This window comes from Sardina pilchardus, chromosome 19 (assembly GCF_963854185.1).
Source record: "Sardina pilchardus chromosome 19, fSarPil1.1, whole genome shotgun sequence".
NCBI lineage: Eukaryota > Metazoa > Chordata > Actinopteri > Clupeiformes > Clupeidae > Sardina > Sardina pilchardus.
This window is the reverse complement of record NC_085012.1, coordinates 26148554-26169501: the sequence shown is the minus strand read 5'-3', so window position 1 is coordinate 26169501 and position 20948 is coordinate 26148554. Positions and strand designations below refer to the sequence as shown.

Genomic DNA, 20948 nt, shown 5'->3' with positions numbered 1-20948 from the left:
AAAAAATCTGTTATCACCATAAATGATTAAAAAAAAAAAAAAAGAAATACACAAACTGTTTGCTTGTTGTGTGATGTCTGTCACATTTGTATTAATTTGATACTCAATGGATTTCTTGGCAGATACTGATGTTTACAATTTGTTTGAGGGCTATGGCTGATAATGCCATTTTTTTTCATTTGTTTATTGTTGTTGTCAATTGTACCCTTTTTAAAATCAGTATAAAGCCCTTCATAGCACATCTATGAATGTGTTAGTCTGTGTATAGCAGAACATTTAGCAAGTGCAGAATATGCTACTTTACATGAACATCAGCCCCTACCATTTTTTATATTGCACCATTAGTGTAGAAAATCAGCATCAAAGAATCTATATCAGGAAGCTATATCATGGACTAAAAGCACATTTCACCTGAGCAGTCCAGATTACGTGGCCTGAAATATACCTGAACTTGTTCAATTTACAGACACTGGAATTTACATATTTCATTTTACAGACATCTTTCAATTTACAGACATTGGAATTTCTAGGAATAGCAGTAGCTGCCTGGCAGCTCTAACTCGAGCAAGGACTGATCGTTTTTACTCATACCAACACCATTCTGTGACAAAAAAAACTCGGATTTCTCCTTTAAATCTGTACTAAGAAATCATAAGCAATGCCCTCACTCCCATCTTTGAGGTAGGATTCAAAACTTTCAATTGTGTTCACATATTGAACACTCTCACAATATACTCTGTGTGTGTGTGTGTGTGTGCGTGCGCGTGCACGTGCTTTTATACACAGACACACATACATATTTTGGTGTTTCCAGTCAGAACAGCTATTCCTCAACAGATCAGCATCCAGCTTGACTCATCTTCACTGACCCCAACCCCTCGGCTCACAACTTGGCCGTTACACAGTAATTGATTATAGTAATTGACTTCTCTGAGCATGTAGCCTCAATTTCAAAATCATGTTGGTTTATCCTTTACAACATTAGGAAGATTAGACCTGATCTGACACAAGATTCCACACAGCTTCTTCTATGGCTTGGTTATTTCCAAGCTGGACAATTGTAATTCACTGTTAGCTGGACTACTTGTTTGTGTGTTAAGATTGTTACAACTGATTCAGAATGTTACAGCATGCCTAGTGTTCAATCAGCCAAAGAGGACATGTAACTCCTCCCCTAGTTACTCTCTGCTGTGGCCAGATTTAAATACTGTATCTCACTTTGGCCTATAGGACACTGACTGGATCTGCTCTCTGCTATTACAGTTCAATGATCAAGATGTACATCCCCACTCGCCCACTGCGGTCTTCTGATAAGTGTCTGTTGTGTCGACCAGCTATACATGTTAGGTCAAATTCTAGACTCTTCATCAGTTCTTCCATGTTGGTGGAATGAGTTGCCCAGTACTCTCCATTCCATTCCATAGTTTTGGAATGAGGGATCTAAAGGTCTACATGTATATCTGTTGAACATGCATTTAGTTTGCTTCTTATGGGTTATGGTTTTATAGTATTGTTTATTTTCATTAGGCTGTTGAATTGACATTTTGTATTGCTATTCTCCTTAATGCAGCTGTAACATGTCATTGTTGTTATATGATTGAATTAATGGACATTATTGTTTATTTGCTTTATTTTCATTAAGCTATTGATTGAATTGACATTGTTGTTTGTAATTGCTATTTTAATGTAGTCTGAACAACTTTTTAAATTGTTCACTGTTAAATGAATTATTTTATTGTTTTTATTTGTATGTCGCTTTGGACGAAAGCTTCTGCCAAATCCCATAACCATATGTAGCGATATCATAGCTATATTTTATTGTTTAAAGGAGAGTCCAATTAAATTAGTGTATAGGCCTCAGTGTACTGCTTCAGAACAGAACGTTTAATTACAATATGTATTCCCATCATGTGTTTTTGTCATATAATCACATGGACTTCTTCATTTATGGTAGTGTGTGACAGTGAACTGACTATAGAACATGTCTAAGAAACACAACAGATATTTTGAACTTCATATACAGTAGGCTATGGGTTTTTCAGTAATGCAGTGTTCATTCTCTCCTGTTATTATACATATTTTAGTTACAGTCTTAACTTATCAACTTAAGTCAGTATGGCTTGACATCCATCCTGAATGGTCCTGGCAAGTTTAGGCTGTCTACACTGGTTTCATTCATAATAAAGCATTCTTGGTGGAGTGGTCCTCATAGGGGCATAACAAAACAAACAAACAAATAAAAAATGCTGGTTATTACACCAAATCCCCTCCAGTCAATAAAGCTCCTTGAAAGGCTGTATCCATCAAACGACACTGGTAATGTGCATCCTCACAGCCGTTTTCTCCATACTCCGCCAGAAGCTTGAGATAGGTGGCCTCTCTTTTCTCCTCTTGGTCCAAGTGTCCTTTCCCTGTGCTTGAGTAGCGGAGGCACTGTAGAGTTACACTGGACTGGAGCGTTTCCAACTTCAAGAGTCATTATGAAAACATTATGCTGTCCTCCTGCTTCCTGAGCCAACGCTCAAGTAGAGTTGAACTGACTGTACAGGTCCTTTATCCTCTCTAGCCAGTGTTTCAGTGTGCAAAGTTTCTTCCGCAAGCGGAGTTGTGGTTGACACTGTTTTTGTTAGAAAAAAAGAGGCAAAGTGTTTAATTTGGGGAAAAGGGCCATTTAGAAAGTGTGATAACATTTAGTGTGCAGGCCTACCTTTTTCTGAGTAGAGTGCTGTGCCTTGCATGAGCATCCTAATGAAGCATGAATTTCTCCAGTGAGCTGTTCCACTTTAGGACTCATATGGCAGAAATTTTTCGGTGAATGTTTACAGACGACATGGTTGAGAAATTGTATTGAGACACTCGGCAACTCCTGCAAAGGACACAGCCCCTATCAATAAAATCTGTTGCATGTAATAATTTGAATGACCATCAGAGGGCATCATATAGGCGATTCCTTAAGATTCCTTTGGAAAACAAAATTTCTTTTTATGGACTATGTCAAACATTTATCCCACCGTTGCATTTCCGCTTCTGTTGGCCGGTCTGCATGTTCCACTCAGTTCTTTGACAACGTCATTTAACTAAGGGTGAAATGTAGGTATGGCCTAATTATTCTTTTAAATTTATAAATACACTTTAATTGACCAAAAAAAATCAATGAGTTATTTTTGCATTGTACTCACAATGCCCTCCATACGTGGTTTGATGACATGGAAATAATCCATTGCAATGACTTCTTTGGACTTTTGGCTTGTGCAGCAGGACCCAAGAGGTAGTAGAATAAGAGACCATGCCAGAGTGCACAGAAAATGCTGAAGGTGAAGAAAGATGCATTGATTAAAAAAAGGGGGGGTGGGGTGTTGGGGGGTACATTAGACTACGCACCTCATGCAACATGCTTATATTTCTGTCCAATAATATGACGCGAATTGACAGGACCGGCAGGTGTATAGGCTACATTAGCCTATGCATGCTATGCCAGAGAGGTTATAGCCAATCGGCCTCGCTGTAACGTTGTATTGATCAGTCTTCAAAACAGTGTTCGACAGCGTCATGAGTGCAAAGGCTAAGCTAAGACTTTAAATGGCCTTTTTTCCCCCAACGGGCCATTTACCTTCACAGCTTTGAGTGAATCCGGCTGATGGAATGTAGTTGTTTTACAGGAACAAACTTCGTAAGGAAAATTCAACTAATTTGTTTGCAGCTAACAGGTTACCATCAGACCCCGAAGTTATTGCGTATAGTGACTGCTGGCTCAATATCACATTTTCAGTAGCTTATTTGTTTGTACATTGTTGGGAATTTTACATTCACTTTCCAAATGATCTCTCCTTTCCCAGAAATCAGTTTGGTTTCATTTTGACAAGACAAATAGACGAAATAGCCCTGGAAAGTCCCGTCAGAGACTATTAAACAGTCGCCGGAGAAACGGAGAAACAGTCGCCGGTAGCCTTCGTGTGGTGGAGAAGCATGTCCTGATGGCTCTACTCTCAAGTAAGTCTGCATTCATCGAAATGTCCTGATGTTATAGACAAGCCTATTGTGTTTATGCATAGGATAAGTCAAAAGACAGTAAACATTTCGATTGCTAAGCTGCCAGAACTACGTAGCCTAACAAATTGCTTGATCTACATGTAGATTGGGCATGCTACTTACCATTGGTCATTTTTTATTCTGTTAGTCGTAGAGAACCACAATTTGCCATGATCGGCTCCTTAGATCAACTCCATTTCGTGGGTAGAAGTGCAAATAAGACGTTTTAAAATATATATGCCAGTCGAATACTTGAAACTTAATCTCTGTGCGTGTTCATTTCATCTTTGAATCACTGTAACCTGCGTCAGCTTACTTTCACTTCGTCGTGTGCGCACTCGTGTTTCCCCAAACATAACATAGCCTCCTCTTTGGAAAGTCTGCAGGAAAAGTAACACTTGGATGACGACCATTGACAGTAAAAGGGGACGAGTCCAAATTTCCATCTAGGAGAAAACAAAAACAGAACATCTTGTCGTCAGTCGTCCATGCTACGTGAAACAGACATTTTAAAGTTGTGTCTGCCTCTGACTTACCAACCCCAACCCCAACCCCAACTCCACATACTGTACACACTCAAGCAATCCCATCACTGGATCAGTCCAATCAGGATACGATAAGATGATCACGGATAGATTATGCTCTTGAATGAGAGTGTTGACCTACTGTCTATGGTGTTGAGCTGGTGCTGACCTTCACTGCTTTGAAATGGTTGTTGGTCTGGTTTGTCTGTGATAAACATGCATGGTCTGATGCCAAAACATCATGTTGTCACTGGAAGTAGGCCCATCTTTATTACAGTAAGTAGCCACATTCATCTCAGAAACCATTTGCCATATAGTTTGCCAATTAATTACAGTGCATGCAAATGCTTAGGCTACTGTTCTGTTATTCGTAAGTTCTGTAAGTCATCATCATCTTCTTCTTCTCAAAATGTCTGCGTCTAATTCAGCTTCAACCGTTTAACGTAGAAACTTGGTTAAAACTTTATTACGTAGGTAATAAACCTATTTTGACTCTGCGTTGGACTGTGACATCACAATTGACTTTAATTATGCTGATTTGCACCTGTGTCAACGACCAGCTGCTCAACAACTAGGCCCTATCAAGTTTAATTGACAGCCAGTTAAATTGATTGCACCTGCATCAACTGCTCTCTGCTCAACTAGGCCAGCTCTCTCTCTGTCTCTCCATTCTACGAGGATATAAGGCACATTCCTTCCCACTTTCTATCCACTCCTCTTCTTCAAACCATTCACTCATACACACACACACACACACACACACACACACACACACATATACTGGGGTCATAAGTGTTGGCACCCCTATGTTGTTAACCCTATGTGCTTAACTCCTAGCCCAGAAATCTAGACGCACAGCGGCCAAAAATATTTTTGCCTAGCGGGATGGTCTAGGGTCGCACAGTTGAGGACAAGCCTGCGCTAGGCTCGAGTTCAGCCTAGCCAATCAGAGCGCTCTATCTGTGTACGGAGTCCTTGAGCCTGCCTTAGCTCACCTTCGGCTTCCGATAAGACGCCAGGGGGCTGGACCATGCGTCCTCGTTCGACGAGTTGGGTTTGAGGCCGTATCACACAACCATAGAGAAAAACAAAAGATGGATGAGGCTAACGAAGCGCGCTCGTTTGAATCGGCTTTGGAAGAGTTAGACTTGGGCTTTTCTTTGAAGTTTGAGCAGAAAGAAGCACTCAAGTCATTAGTTTTAAAGAAGGCTACGATTGGTCACAAATGCTGGCCTATTACGTGCAGAGGCAGTTTGAAAGACAACTGTTCATCCCACCCACAGGCTTCAACTCTGTGAATGGTCCGACCCCAGACTATACATTTCTGTATAGTTTGGCTTGCCAGGCTACTTAACTCGCATAGAGGCAGGCTATGTGCTCTAATAATCATGCTTTGTATTGCCATCTTTTTCACGGGAGATCCCTTGAATTTGCTGATGGTTAGGCTATGTCATATGTATAAGTCCCAATCTTTAAAAAAAAGTTGTTAAATGTTATTCAAAATTGGTTGCCAGCTGTCTGTGACTATTAGGCTGCGTTTAGACTGCAGATCGGATATGCTCAATTCCGATTTTGTGCTCATATCCGATTTTTTTGATTGCATGTTTACATCTACTTTCGCCAGTGACCCAAATCCGATCATGTGTGTTTACATTTGCCAGACACTTGAAATGGCCCGCATGCGCATGGGCTAAAAGTTTCTTGTAGGGGAGAACCAGCACAATCGTAATTTTTTTTTTATTTTTTTCAATTCAAACTGGCTTTACACAAAGACGATAGACTTGAGAGCAGTGAAACTTGACCAGAACAGAGTCATACATCTCTACACCATGAAAGTTGAAACAGAATGTAACAAATATGTTGCAGTTTGTTAATAACTGAACTTAGTGACATTTAGGATACCTTTGTTCCAACCTACGCAGCCATAAAAAAGTGCGGTAGGCTTGTAACAGTATAGCGTCATGGTTGTAACAGTGCTAAAATCGTGAATCCTACAACATATTTTAACACAAAACACTACTGGCTTAAACAATGAACATCTGTTTTGATATATAATCAACAAAAAAGGTCCAAATGTATGACTGTTAAAGCTAGTTGTATGAGTGATTGGCCATTGCAGACCATACGGTATTATGCTAGCTCACAATAACCTTTAAATAGGCTTATTTTGGTCATATCGACTTGATAAAACCTGTTAATATAGTTGATGAACTGCTTATTTCTTACATGTCTGAAGCAATTGGTCCAACACTGATATTTAAAGTTGCTGTGTTAACTTTCTTTGGGTGTGATAGCGGCACATAAAAATAATCCATAACTCGCAATCATGCTCGTGCATGCGCTATAAAATCAGTTAATTTTGCCAGAGACGGGTGTTACAACTAACTCTTTTACTGTCTATGCAACTAACCCGCACAGGTCTAGGTCATGTTTTTTATTTTCATTTAATTGCATTTCCTGTGACTATATAAATCAAATGGCACTCAACTTGAAACAGATCGAGGGACTGACGAAATGAATGACGTGATTGAAGTCTACACATTCAAATTTCACGAAGCAAAGTTAAACAAACAGAACTGCAGTTGCAGTTTTAAAAATAGGCAAATAGCCTACAAATCGCGATGCTTGAATTTGGCACTTTTTTGCTTAATATCTGGTTGTAGGCTATTTACAGTAGACCATTCATATTTGGATGGCTATAGGCCTACGATTGTAGATAATTATGTAGGCTACAAATGTTTTATTCTCAGTATGGTCTACGGAAACGTAATAGTCTATCAACTAATAGTCTATCCTATTCTTCAGTGGTTCCGTGTTGGTGGAATGAGTTGCCCAGTGCTCTCCGTTCCAGCAACAGTTTTGGATCTTTCAAGAGGGGTCTTAAGGCATATTTGTTTAATATGCACTTAGTCTTTTGAGCGTTTGTTATGTGTTATGGTTTGTATAATAGTATTGTTTTGTTATAATTTGTCCATTGTTAGAATTTGACATTTATTCTGCTATTGTCCTTAAATTTAGCCTTACCATGCTATAGTTATTGTTATTATATAATTAACTGAATGACTTATTTGATTGCTATTCCCATTTCATTGTTTTATTTCTCATTAGGTTAGTGCTTAATTGATTGTTTTATTGATAATATTGCTATTCTCCCCTTTTGTAATTGTTCACTGTTATTTAATTTGTATTGTTATTTATTTGTATGTCGCTTTGGACAAAGGCGTCTGCTAAATAACCATAACCATAACCATAACCATAACCATAACTTTTAACACGCTCCGCAAGCGCGCCCACTTGGAATTGTAACCCGTCACCAGGCGCAAAATTGTCACAGATTAATGACGTGTGGGACGCATTGCACTGGAATATCCGATTTGTCTGTTTAGACTGTAGACACATGCACACAAATCCGATCCATATCTGATTTAAAACCACATACGAAAGGGGCCTGTATCCGACCTGAGGAGATCGGAATTCATGTGTTTTTTTTCTGTTTACACTGTCGTGGCACAGATCGGATGCGTGCCACATGAGAGCAAAAAATCGGATTTGGGTCACTTCAAACTGGCAGTCTAAACGCAGCCTTAGACTTTGCTGAAGTTTTCCACCTCTGATAATTAGCCCCCCCAAAACATCTGTGGCCACCCCTGTTCGCAATCGCTTCTGTAATGGCTTGGGTATCATTGTTGTCAGTAGCTTACAGTATTTATTGGATCATCTGTGAATGTGAATAGATTACAAAAGAAATAATTGGCATGAGATTTTTTGCAAGGGTATGACATGACATCGTGGGAGTGTCTCACAAGATGAGAGTTGCCAACCCTGTAATGCCAAGTGCCAGCCCATTAATGCCAAACACAAAGGTCAAAGTCGAAGTCGGAGTCAAATTTATTTGTATAACATTATAATACATAATTGTCCTTCAGTGTGCTTTACACAGACAGAACAAACAAATAAAATGTAAATAGCCCAAGACACTGACAGAACAAACACATAAAATAGAAATACAGTAGCCCAAGTGAAAAGAAATATAAAAGAACAAAATAAATAAATGAATAAAATAAATTTAAAAGAATAAATAAACTATTTTTAAAAAATCAATATGGCCTATTAGAAAATCAACAGATTAATCAAAGGCAGAAGAAAAAAGGAACAATTGGAGCAAATCTAATCTCCTTGTTTGATATTGACTCTGGGGATGACAAGCTGACTGGCCCCAGTAGATCTACAGTATGATCTCTAGCAGGTATAGGCTTCCTGTTTGCTATCTGAATTGAAATGCAAGTGAGATTCAAGGATTTCATTGGAATTTAAGAGCCAGTTTCAATTCAATTGTGGAATATTATTGCACATCCCTGTGTGACACTAGCATTTCTGCAATGCATTTAGGGCCCAGGCCATTTAGTAAGTAAGTATTTATATAGCACATTTTTCATGCACAGACAGAGTACATCTCAAAGCACTCTAAATGAAAACAGCATACCAGGCCAAAGATTCTAGAGCGCTATGCTTCACTCTAAGATCCTTGAGCAGACACTGCAGCGAAATAAAAACCAAGGGGGTATGCGAACGTTTGGAGAGTACAGTAGATAGGAGGAGGAGGCTAGGAGGAGGCCTAGAGTAGACCACTTCCAGCTAGCATTCCATTGACCCCCATTCATTTTGGCATCACTTTGACATTGAATAATGTTACATCTGAAGTGTTTTAACTTTTAAGCCTTAATATGTACCTTTTCTATTTTCGGAGAAATACAACATTGTGTGATTGGTGTCATAACTTTGTAACTCACTATACGGCTGAGTAGTAAACTTTTTAGCGAACTTTTTTCCGAATATCCGATGTAATCATGACAATTATCTAATTCGCTCAGCTCTACTCGGTTGATGGGATATCTTCCAGTCAGTCTGACAGGTTCCATTTCCAGCCGTCCATGTCATTCATTCCCTTGGCCCATGCAGGATGTTTTTGGAGATCCTTAATTTTTAGCCTTCTCAGGTTCCAAGAGACTGTTTGCAACTGTTTCCACAGTTGCAGCTGTTTCTCAGCCCTCCCTGACTGAGCTTTCAATTAATGTACTGCAAGATGCTCGCAGAGCTCCCATTAACTTAGTTGACTCATCAACAGCAATCAATAGGGTTCAGAATGTTTATTGTGTTTCCTCCAACTCAAATACACATGTAGAAGTTGTGGAAAGAGGTGGCCAGTGCCCATGGGAGGCAGACCCTGGGTCAATGTTAGAGTTTAGATTCTCTGCCCGAGCCCGAGCCCGAGCCGAGCCCGACCCGACCCGCGGGCCGGGTCGGGCCGATATTTCCCGCCACTATCCTCGGGCCGGGCCGGGTCGGACCTTTGATCAAGCATTTGTGGTTTTTTTTTAAATATATAATTTCTTTATTAGCCTAACTGGGTGGGGAGACTATGCCATTATCCGAAATATTAAATATATTTTTTAGCAAAGTAGGCTTAAGTAACAAAATGTGTACAAAGTTGCAAGTTACAAAATGCAACACATCATGCGCACGGTCTCCTCCACTGGCACGCATCACACTGCTGCTCTGCTGTAGAACATTGTGTGGCCTAGCTTAAGCGCAACATGGAGATGGACGATATAAAGAAGAAAATTAAATCAGGAGAATTAACTTTGAGCAAGTCTGGAGGAAAGTCGGACGTATGGAAGAGTTTCGAACAAGTCGTGGACAGACAGTGACAACATTTGCGTTGGCGTTTCGTTTTGACATTTGCGTTTCTTCATTCGGATCCATTTGTGATCCATTTCAGAATAAACAAACAACGAAGTTTACATGCTTAGTCCTTGTTTCATTATTCATTAAGATAGGCCTAATTCAGATTTATGTAGTTCAAACAACTCGTAATTGTAGGCCTAGTTGAGAACGTCAGTTATAAGGCTCACGCATTTAAAAAAGTGTCGGGTTTAAATCGGGCTCGGGCTCATAATTACAGTTAATATGTCGGGCCGGGCCGGGCTCGGACACAACGTGCACGGGCTCGGGCCGGTTCGGGCTTGATTTTTTGGGCCCGATCTAAGCTCTAGTCAATGTCAAAATCTTTTAACAAGTTTTCCTCCAAGTTGAGCAATTGAAATTTCAATACTATCCATTCCGCCACAAAATCTTTCTTAGCATCTCCGCAAACATATCCTCCGTCGGGGGTGTCTCTCTCTCCTCGCCCTGGTCAGCGGCATGCCCATCAGCATTCCGCCTAGTGCGTCTACCACGAGCCATATCTGGATTGTTATTTCCCTCCACAATGTAGTATTGCAAATGAGAGTATGTGTTGGTGCAATGACGTGATCCTTTAATAATTTGTCAGTAGGGTGGTGGTGATATTGTGACAACTTATCAACTTATCATATGAACTGTTATGACCACATGACAATGAAAAAGGCTGCACTTTGCATATAAACGTGTTTTATTGCACAGACGTGTTTCGGCTTAGTGCTATCCTCAGTGTGCTCTGAGCTCTAAGCCGAACTGTGTCTGTGCAATAAAACACGTTTATATGCAAAGTGCAGCCTTTTTCCTTTTCTGAGTAAGCATACAAGTTTGACCAAGCACTTTGAAAAGAAACACAAGAGACTGAGTGAAGGCTGCTCCTACCACACACATTAACCCAAACTCTGACCCTAACCTCAATCCTAATCAAGTCTCCTCGTTCAACATCAGTGTGTGACCTCAGAAATGCGCTTCTGAAAGAATGGTCAAAAATTCCTATTTGAAACACTCCTAAACCTGTGGAAAGCCTTCCCAGAAGAGTTGAAGCTGTTATAGCTATAAAGAGTGGACCGACGTCATATTAAACCCTATGGATTAAGAATAGGATGTGATTGAAGTTCATATGGGGTCATGGCAGGTGACCAAATACTTTTGCCAATATAGTGTATATGATATATGATATGTGTTTATGGGAATGTTTGACCATTCTTTCAGAATCTCATTTGTGAGGTCACCCACTGATGTTGGGACGAGGAGACTGGCTCTCAGTCTCCACTCTAATTCATCCCGAAGGCCATCCCCAAACTGTTCCCACAGAGTTGGGAGCATGGAATTGTTCAAAATCTCTTGGTTAATGCTGAAGAATTCCGAGTTCCTTTCACTGGAACTAAGGGACAAGGCCCAGCTTGGGGATGGCCCCTTGCTGTTCCAACATGACTGTGCACCAGTGCACTAAGCATGATAGTCCATAAAGACATGGATGGATGACATGGATGAGTTTGGTGTGGATTAACTTGACTGACCTGCACAGAGTCCTGACCTCAACCCAATAGAACACCTTTGGGATGAATTAGAGCAAAGACTGAGAGCCAATCTCCTTGTCCAACGTCAATGTGTGACCTCACAAATGCGCTTCTGAAAGAATGGTCGAAAATTCCCATAAACACACTCCTAAACTCGCAAATACTTTTGGCGATATAGTGTATATGAGATAGGGATGCACCGATCCGACTTTTTCAGTCCCGATACCGATACCGATGCCTGGGCTCTGCGTATCGGTCGATATCCGATACCGATCCGATACCATTGTTAATTAATAAACTGTATACCTCACCATGTGGAAAAGACTAAAGGCATCAGGCTTGACTTGATTCTACATTCTTTCCCTAACTAAACATTACTTTCCAAAAAATCTAACAAAATAACACTTAGATATAAAGGTAATGTATTATTATTATCATTATTATTATTATTATAATCATCATTATTGATTATATTACTAGTATTACAAATAAACAGTTGCACACCAGCAGCAACTTGGAACAGCATTCAAATTCAAGTTCACAGTTATTACTAAATAGTAAATCTAACAAAAAACAATTTTGCAGATAAAAATCCCATTTTAGTGACATACATTGAAACACCCCTGCCAAAATGGTGTCACCCGCGAAACCCCTCTATTTACGCATAGTGGTACGGTCCCGCAGTTTCCCCACGGAGTTTGAATGGTGGTAAACGGTAGAAGTTGTATGTTTTATCTAATAAATGATACGTTTTTAACAGCCAATTTGAACATTTGCATGTCTTTATACTAGAACAGTTTATACAGATGAGATGAAAATGACAATGTGTTTAGTTTGAGTAGCCTATTTTGTGTTGACTGTTACACATTAAACGTGTTGCCTAAATGCAACAAAACGCATGAAGATCGTAATTAATCTATGACAAATGGTGGTTAGTATAGATATTCTTTTGATCCTATGACATAAATTTGGTATCTGTATTTATCCCATCCATGAATTTAGACACTCAGAGCACACAGTGAGGTGAGGCACACTCTAACCCGCAGCAGTGAGCTGCTGCTACAGCGGCGCTAAATGGCTGGTTGCGCGTCATGGCTCAGCCTTTTTTTGAGACTATATTAAATTCGGATCGGCCCATGGATCGGCTCATTTTTTCCGATCCCCGATCCAGCTATTTTGTTCATATCGGGGCCGATATCCGATCCAAATATCGGATCGGTGCATCCCTAATATGAGAGTCTAGAGTAGGACTGATCTACATAGAATTGATCAAATTAAATAGTTAACACAGGTAACCACTTCGACATAATTTCATGGAGTGCCGAAGTTTAGGCTCTATTTTTGACCATCTCTTAACTGTTGCAGTATCATCCACCTGTGTGTGAATTTTTAAGATTCTAAAGTGCAAATGAGTAAACTCACACTCACACTCATGTGCCACAGTGCAGTTTTAGGTCTAGTGGCACATCTGGAGCATACTGTACATCAACTCACATACAATGATTGTTTCCTTCATAGATATATAATAGTTCGGGAGAAAACACTTTTTATCCTATCCTGTCATTTGTCATTGTTGGCCCAACCTGTGATGTACAGTAATCAATTTTCTACTTGTAGCCTAGGCCGTGAAAGGACATGGACATTTTATTCAAAGGTCATTGAAAAGTCATGGAAAGGTTTTGGAATTCAGTGACCAGGAAGTCAGTGAAAATGGGTCAGAACCCTGATGATGGTAAAACCAGGGATGCTTTATTTTGTCTCTTGTGATGGGGCAGATGTTGATGTGACATTGAATGACAGGGAGTTAATGTTCACTCAAATATTTTCAATTTTATGTTATAAGAAAGTCAAGTCAAGTCAAGTTTATTTATACACACACATATGTCATACACAAAGGTCCTTCAATGTGCTTTACATAAACAAAAATCAAGCAGTAATAGCAGATAAAAGCATATAGATGTTCTTAACAAATAGACTTTGCCAGAGTCCAATTAGCAAACCAGTGATGGGGATCCTTCTCAAACACCCAGAGCTGTTGCCGCTCTTGGGAGATTCATTGACGTAGGCCCATCTGTGTGCGCACACAATATTTCCTTTGTTACTGGGGAGACCTTAATTCCCATGGCCAATAGCTCAGCCGTCAGTGACGCTGACTTCCACCCAACAAAAACTATCCTCAAACAAATACTGTCTATTCGGTTATGAAAGACAGGGGCCATACTCACCCAAATCTCCCTTTGCCCAGCCATAGGCAGAATGTAGGACTTAAAAGGAACAATCCAGTAGCTACTACTCACCATGAGTGCAATTCTCCAGCGTGTTGAGGGATCACACACATCAGGTTTCAATTTTCAGAACAGAAGAAACCTTAATTCAGAATTCAGTGCATAAAACACAAAAGGAATACATAAATTAAGGTAAAATGAAAATCATTTAAAAATAAAGAATAATTAACAAGAAAACATAAAAGACTCAAAGTGGAATCATTAAAAGACAGATACAGGTGTGTCCTGTCCTCTGGCTGGAGTTGGGGCCTTTTTAACGTCATCCGAAAGTTGTTTCCAGAGCTGAGCCGTGTTAAGTTCTAACAGCAGGGTTTACTAACAGGTTTTTCTCCAGAGACCTGAGAGGACGAGAAGGTGTTTACTGCTGAAACATGTCTGATAGGTATTTAGGTCCTGCTCCATTACTGATTTATAAACAAGCAGTAGTGCTTTAAAGTCAATTCTGTGACTTACTGGAAGCCAGCGCAGAGATTTAAGAATTGGAGTAATGTGATCAGTTCTTTTTGTTTTTGTGAAAACCCTAGCTGCTGCATTTTAATCACCTGAAGCTGTTTGCTAGTCTTTTTAGGAAGTCCTGTGAAAGGTCCATTGCAGTAATCAACCCTGCTAAAGATATGCATGAATGAGTTTTTCTAAATCATGTTTTGACATCAGCTCTCTCAGTTTTTTTGAGGTGGTAAAGAGGCAAACTCATTATATTTCTTGACTGATATATTATTGCGGTATAGCTGCAGATTCCTTCAAATGCGCCGGTGACATCAAAATAACAATGCACTGTTCGAAGTCACGTTGCTTGCTGTTAAAGGGAAGGACCGATGTCACTCTCATTGGTTTTAAGGATGTTACGCCCAAAACACACCCATGACATGCTTAATAAACATAAGGCCCACCCAGCACACAGTCCGAAGCCACATGTAGAGGCTGTGAATTCTGCTGAATGTCATATCTGATGATTTTGTTTACTGACAGTGGGAGAGGGAGATGTTACGGAGTTTTTCCAAGATAATGGGAACAGTGGCACTAGGAAGACAGCATGTAATTGCATCAAGATAACGCACTTTTCGATTATGGAGTCACCGATCTGGAGGGTGCCCGTGGGAAAAGTGGCAGAGGATGGGCAGCCTGGGAGCCAGACGAGCGTGTCAAGTGTCAACTAATGAACCCATGGGACGTGCCGGTTTCATCCATGTAGCTGGTATGGGGCGGTATGCAGGCTCTTGAGTTGGCGTGGGTCCCCTTCAGCTGCTCCATTGGCAGCAGGGTGGATGACTCGATCCTTGGCAATGGTTTCTCCAGGGCGGCGACAAGGGCGGTCTCCTCGTTGTCTACCCACTGCCTCCTTCAGCAGGCTGTGTCAGGGGGTGCCTCTCATGTAGGGATTTATCGGTCCTTCCTTTCTCCCTCGATCCTCGTTCACAGGGAAATCGCTCACAGTCGACTTCACGAGGACATCTCATTCATGTAATTGCAACAAGAGGAGGCAAGGCCGAGGACAGAGGAGGGAAGTGGAAATCCCGATACAAGGAAGTGTTATTTCGGAGATGGGCGTTCTGTGGCTATGGATGACGTATCCGGTATAACGTTTAAAATATAGAAATATAGAAATATTGTCTTATTTATGGCGTGTGAAGTTGATGCTAAAAGCTATAGTGGGATTATGTTAGGGGCTCATGAATAAACATAAATGTATACCCTAACAAACAATTAGTTCATTATTTGAACGTCCTTATAAACATTTGCCATTGAAACATTTTGTGTATCTACACAAAAAAGCATCATGTCGGACCTAGTGATTTTTAATTATGCAGTCATGTGTTGAGTTCAAAAGACAATGTTGTGAATGTCCTTTTTCATCAGCAGAAGAGCTGACAAGTTGCTTAGACTGCAGATGATGTCGCACATTTTCAAAATGGAGTGTACGCAGTCGAGGCATAGGACGTCTCATTTGCGCAGTTCATCGGGCTTTGTTCCTCCATCCTCCGCTCGTTCCTTCGTCTTTTCCTTCACAAAATTCATTAGTAGGAGGGGCTATGACCGGGGGAAGGATCGAGGAAGGAAGGAAGGAAGGATTGATAAATCCCTACATGAGGGGCACCCAGGGAGTGGAGCAGCCACCATGTTGATTTTTGGAGTGCTAGTGATTGCAGTAGCTTGATTTCTGGGGAGTTTGGATGGGTTATTGCTTCCATCTTCCATCTTCCATCATGCTCCAAGTCTCCATTTAGCTGCTGAGGAAGTATGACTCAAGGCCATATGCAAGACAAACTTTGGACTGGCACTCCTATGAGGTGCAGTGGGCAGCATGTCCTTCAGAGGCCAGTGTTCCCTAGTTTGGCCTATAATCAAATGGTCTCATTGGAAAGTTGAGACAATGTTGTTTCTTGGGAAACAATCATAACTAGATGCACCGCATAGCGGTACACAAAATGACCGCCGCTCAGTTTTGCACATTCTCTGCACAAAAAGAAATTTACGCCTGTCAACTTTCCTGTATCTCCTATTTGTGCAATGTATACTGTATGCATATATCTCCTACTGTTGCAGCTCATATGTATATAAATGAGTGTGTGCATGTGTGAGTTTGCTTTTGTGTATGAGAGTGTGCGTGTGTGTGAGTGATCGCGGATGATGATGATGATATGTGCATGTGTGTGTGTGTGTGTGTGTGTGTGTGTGTGTGTGTGTGTGTTTGTGCGTGTGAGTGTGATCGTATCATTCTTCTTAAAGGAGAATTCCGGTGTGATATTGACTTAAAGTGTGTTGAAACATGATACCGAGTGTGAGCATTTGTCTCAGAGCTGATCTCGACCTGCCCCCTGCACTCAGAAATCTGCTGCTAGTTAGCCGATGCTACCAACATTTTCAATGGGGGTGCCTCGGGCATCAGCTTAGCCATGCAAATAAATCACTGTTTTACACCACTGACATTTAAAACGAGACACTGAGAACTTTGGAAGTGCACAGGAAGTTTATTTAAAAAGACTATTTACAAGCAGTACCTTCACTGGGTGCCTCTCAACATGCCTCCTCGATCCTCGATGCTCAATCCTCGAGGGGCGTTCCCACTGATCTATAACTAACACTGGATAGACTATCCCATTGTTTCCCCCCATCATTCTTTATGTAGATCAGTGAGGATCGAGGCATCGAGGAGCGAGGGAGGACGTATAAACGCTGCATGAGAGGCACCCATAGAATCTCTCCGCTGGCCGCCATCTTGTAATCAAGTTGCGATAAGCCGACTGATGAGCACGACCGAACAGGAAGGATAGGGAACATATTGCAAAAGTAATTCCATAGGAAATATATAGTTATACTGTCTACAAGAGCATGATGAGTACACAGTATCAACGAAGCTCAAAATGTTTGCAATATGTTCCCCTATCCTTCCTGTTTGTTCGTGCTCGTCAGTCGGCTTATCGCGACTTAATTACAAGATGGCGGCCAGCGGAGAGATTCTATGAAGGTACTAGGGAAGTTAAAATCCAGCTGGAAGGATAGTCGTGTGCATATCTTCGTGAAACCACGTAAGTTTTAATTTACAGTGACACTTAGATATTATGAATATTGTTCTTTATGTTTGTAACATATTAATTCAGCAAGGCATATACCTTTCCACTAAAATACTGTATTTTGTTTGCTATGAAATCGAATACATTAGCTAATAGTAACAGCAGAGAACTGAAACAATACAATGAACTTCTCGTCATGAGTTACTTCAGAATAGTCATGCAGTTAAACTATTCACAATTGCTACAGTTTATACAAAGACATAGGTCTGTACAGGGTAGATCGTTTTTTTTGCAGGAGCAGTTGCCACCCACACATTGAAGGGCTTTGCCTTGGCAGTGAACCAGTTCCAAAACAGTTTTTGGTGCTGGGGGGGGGGGGGGGGGGGGGGCTGTGTCAACTATCTTGTATTCCTTTTATTAAATTATTATGTTGAATCTGTGCATCTTTCAGTGATCAGTGTCTTCAACCTATATCTTTATCTAGATAACACACAGTACTTAGAGATGACATCAACCAAGGTCCAAGATGTGACTTCAGGCTCACTTCCCCAACACCTACAGTATGCTGTCAGCCTTCACCATTGAGAGCCCCTTGACCACAAGCTGACTGTGGAGAGGGAAGTGTCACCAGAGAGTATAAGTGCTGCTTGCATCACTGCTCATGGCTTCTTCACCCCCCCACCCCAGCTTCACAGCATTACTTCCAGACTGAATGACCGGTCCCTCCCCAAATCTTCCTGCCTCATGAACACTTTTTCTCATACTCTCCCTGAACTCCATTGTACGTCTCCTTCTGGACCCACCTGCAAACTAATCCTACCAATCCTGCTTTTTGTATGCAGGGCTGCCAAGTTTCAGAAAATGGTATGAGACACTTGGCAGCTCCGATTAGAGTCGCTTTTTCAAGTGTTAACTGACCAAGAGAAGAGGCAAATAAATGTTACACAGCTCTGCAACAAATATAGGACAATGATAGACTTGTAGCAGCCTTACAACAGTAGGCTACATGTTAACTTGGAAACTCAAGGAGAAACAGCAAATCAACAGTGAACAAAATCTAGCAAGTAGGAGAACATTTTAAATGTGGGACTTGGTGCTCAACGCCAAGACCCGCCTTACGTTGCTTCTGATTGGTTTATATTGCGTTTTGCCTTCTGTGGTTGGTTAGATTTAGGCACAATGGACTGATGGATTGGTTATTGCGGTCAGTCAATCAGAGTTGCTCGAACTATGGCAAGGCAAGACAAGGACCACAGTTTATTATTCTGAAAATAATAATACATACTGAAAGGGGAAAAATAAGCGTGAGAAATGTCAAGTATGGCATGTTGTGTGAGAATGGGTCAAATTGCGTGACTCTCACGCTCAAAGCGCGAGACTTGGCAGCCCTGTGTATGTCTTCCCTGTAATGTCAATTGCATGTTCATATTATGACTTAACATTGCACCCTTGTGTCAGTTGCCAGTGCATGCTGTATGCAATGTGAATGTGCAGTCTCCACTTGTTACACAATGTGTGTTCTTGTGGTAAAAATCCTTTTCAGCAACGGTATGTGTTGCTGATGTGACGGGGACGGGCTACTGTTACCAGAGGCACTTTGTAAAGTGGGAAATTATACTATAAATGCAATTTATGCCACTTACCCTACCCTTATGGGCAGAAACTAATTTGTACTTTCTCTGAATAAAGTTTAAACCGATGAAAATGATGATTATCTTCCTTTATTCCAGGAAACCCATTGTGACACTTTATGACAAACATTTTATACATAACCCTAAAAAGGCCTGCTACACACTCACCAGGGTATTGACCGCAGGGGTACACATGATTATGACTGGCAGTTTATTAATGTCTTATTCTAGCCTACTTGCAGAAACCAGATCCTCAGAGAATAAGCCTTTTAATACAAACCCTCACTGTCTTTTTCTCTCTTCAGTGCTCTATGCTCTTTGTTGGTGAAGAGCAAGTAGTACTCTCAGTGATATCCAACATTAGCTGGAACCTCTTGAATGTCGTCTCTCAGGTTATATGCCACTACAGCATTTTCAGCAATTACACTTTCTGTTGTGTGCAGGTTTGCCTATGAAAGTGCACACTGCACAAATCTTGCCCAGCTTGTGTGGGAAAAGGGTTACAGGGCTTTTTGCATTTCCAGCTACATGCATGCATCACTTCATTTTCAGTCGGCTATTACTAGCATAAATGCAATGACTATATCTAAGCACACGTGTATGTATACATATACACGTGCTTATTTTGTCAGTCTGTATGACAATGTTTATTTTTACAATGACAAGCCCATCCAGGCACAGCCCACCCAAGGTTGCTCACCACATCTTTACACGATGACAGACGATGACAATGAAAGAAACACACACAAACAGTTCCGCAAACAATACGCAATTTATTAGAACAATCAGGGGCGGAGCTATGGGCGGGGCAGGCGGGGCCAGAAAAAGATGTGAACAGCAAGTGGCCGCTTCACGTGATGCCGTTACCGTCCGAAATTCGGCAAGGAATTATGCAAAATGTGCAGAACATTTTAAAACAGCTATTAGGCAGGTTACACCTAGCTTTGTTGACATCTGCCATAATCGTTTTAAGAAAGGTGGCTAATGATGATGGCAGCAAAAACGGGGAGGCTAAAAGGAGGTGGCAGATCAGGTTTCCAGTGATTCACCATTTGTAAGCTCAGGTTGGTAAGAAGACTATTTTACATTGGCTGCACTCACTGTGAGTAACTTAGCCAATTTATTTATTAGCTAGCCTAATATTTACCATCTGAAGAATGGAGTCACAAATTAGACTATTCTTGTGAATGCATTCCACTCAGATAGCTAAGTGGCTACCAGGTTCAAAATGCACGTTTACTTGCAAACAGAAATATAAGCTTGGGACCCTCCATTTCCAAAGCAACAAATGAAGGCTGCTTGTAATACTGTAATACAAGTTGTGATATCAATATGGTGCAATAAACGAGCTACAGCTGGTAGAGCCTTCAGCCTTGAGCATGACCTGCAAAACAGCATTATGAGAACCGTTCAGACTGTTCTTAAAGTGACTGCACCATTTATCAATATCAATATCACAATTGATCAAAATATCAAATAATACGTAAGCAATTTGCATTACTTTAGTTGCTAGTGTCACATTTTTGTTATCATTCAAATCTTATGATGCGTGTTGGGGGGCGGAGCGGTGGGGGGGGGGGGGGGGGGGGGGCGTATGGGGAGGGGGGGGCCCATCAACCATCTCTGCCCCAGGGCCCTGTGTGCAGTTGTTCCGCCACTGAGAACAATCATCTGAAACATAAAACTATATTGCATTTAGTCTCACCTATGC

General features: G+C 41.0%; 2 long non-coding RNA genes across 3 annotated transcripts; one reads left to right on the top strand and one right to left on the bottom strand.

Annotated features, from left to right (window-relative positions):
• Positions 1-49: 49 nt before the first annotated feature.
• On the bottom strand, positions 50-4551 carry LOC134066614 (uncharacterized). Its single transcript, XR_009936454.1, has 5 exons — positions 4153-4551; positions 3180-3308; positions 3012-3077; positions 2708-2866; positions 50-2617 (listed from the first exon to the last, which is right to left on the bottom strand). It is a non-coding gene; the product is annotated as an uncharacterized LOC134066614 (long non-coding RNA).
• On the top strand, positions 3496-19336 carry LOC134066615 (uncharacterized). 2 transcript variants are annotated; one of them, XR_009936456.1, is made up of 3 exons: positions 3496-3707; positions 3837-3990; positions 18091-19336. It is a non-coding gene; the product is annotated as an uncharacterized LOC134066615 (long non-coding RNA). The 2 variants fall into 2 exon arrangements; XR_009936455.1 differs by having other exon boundaries at positions 3497-3670.
• Positions 19337-20948: the final 1612 nt, after the last annotated feature.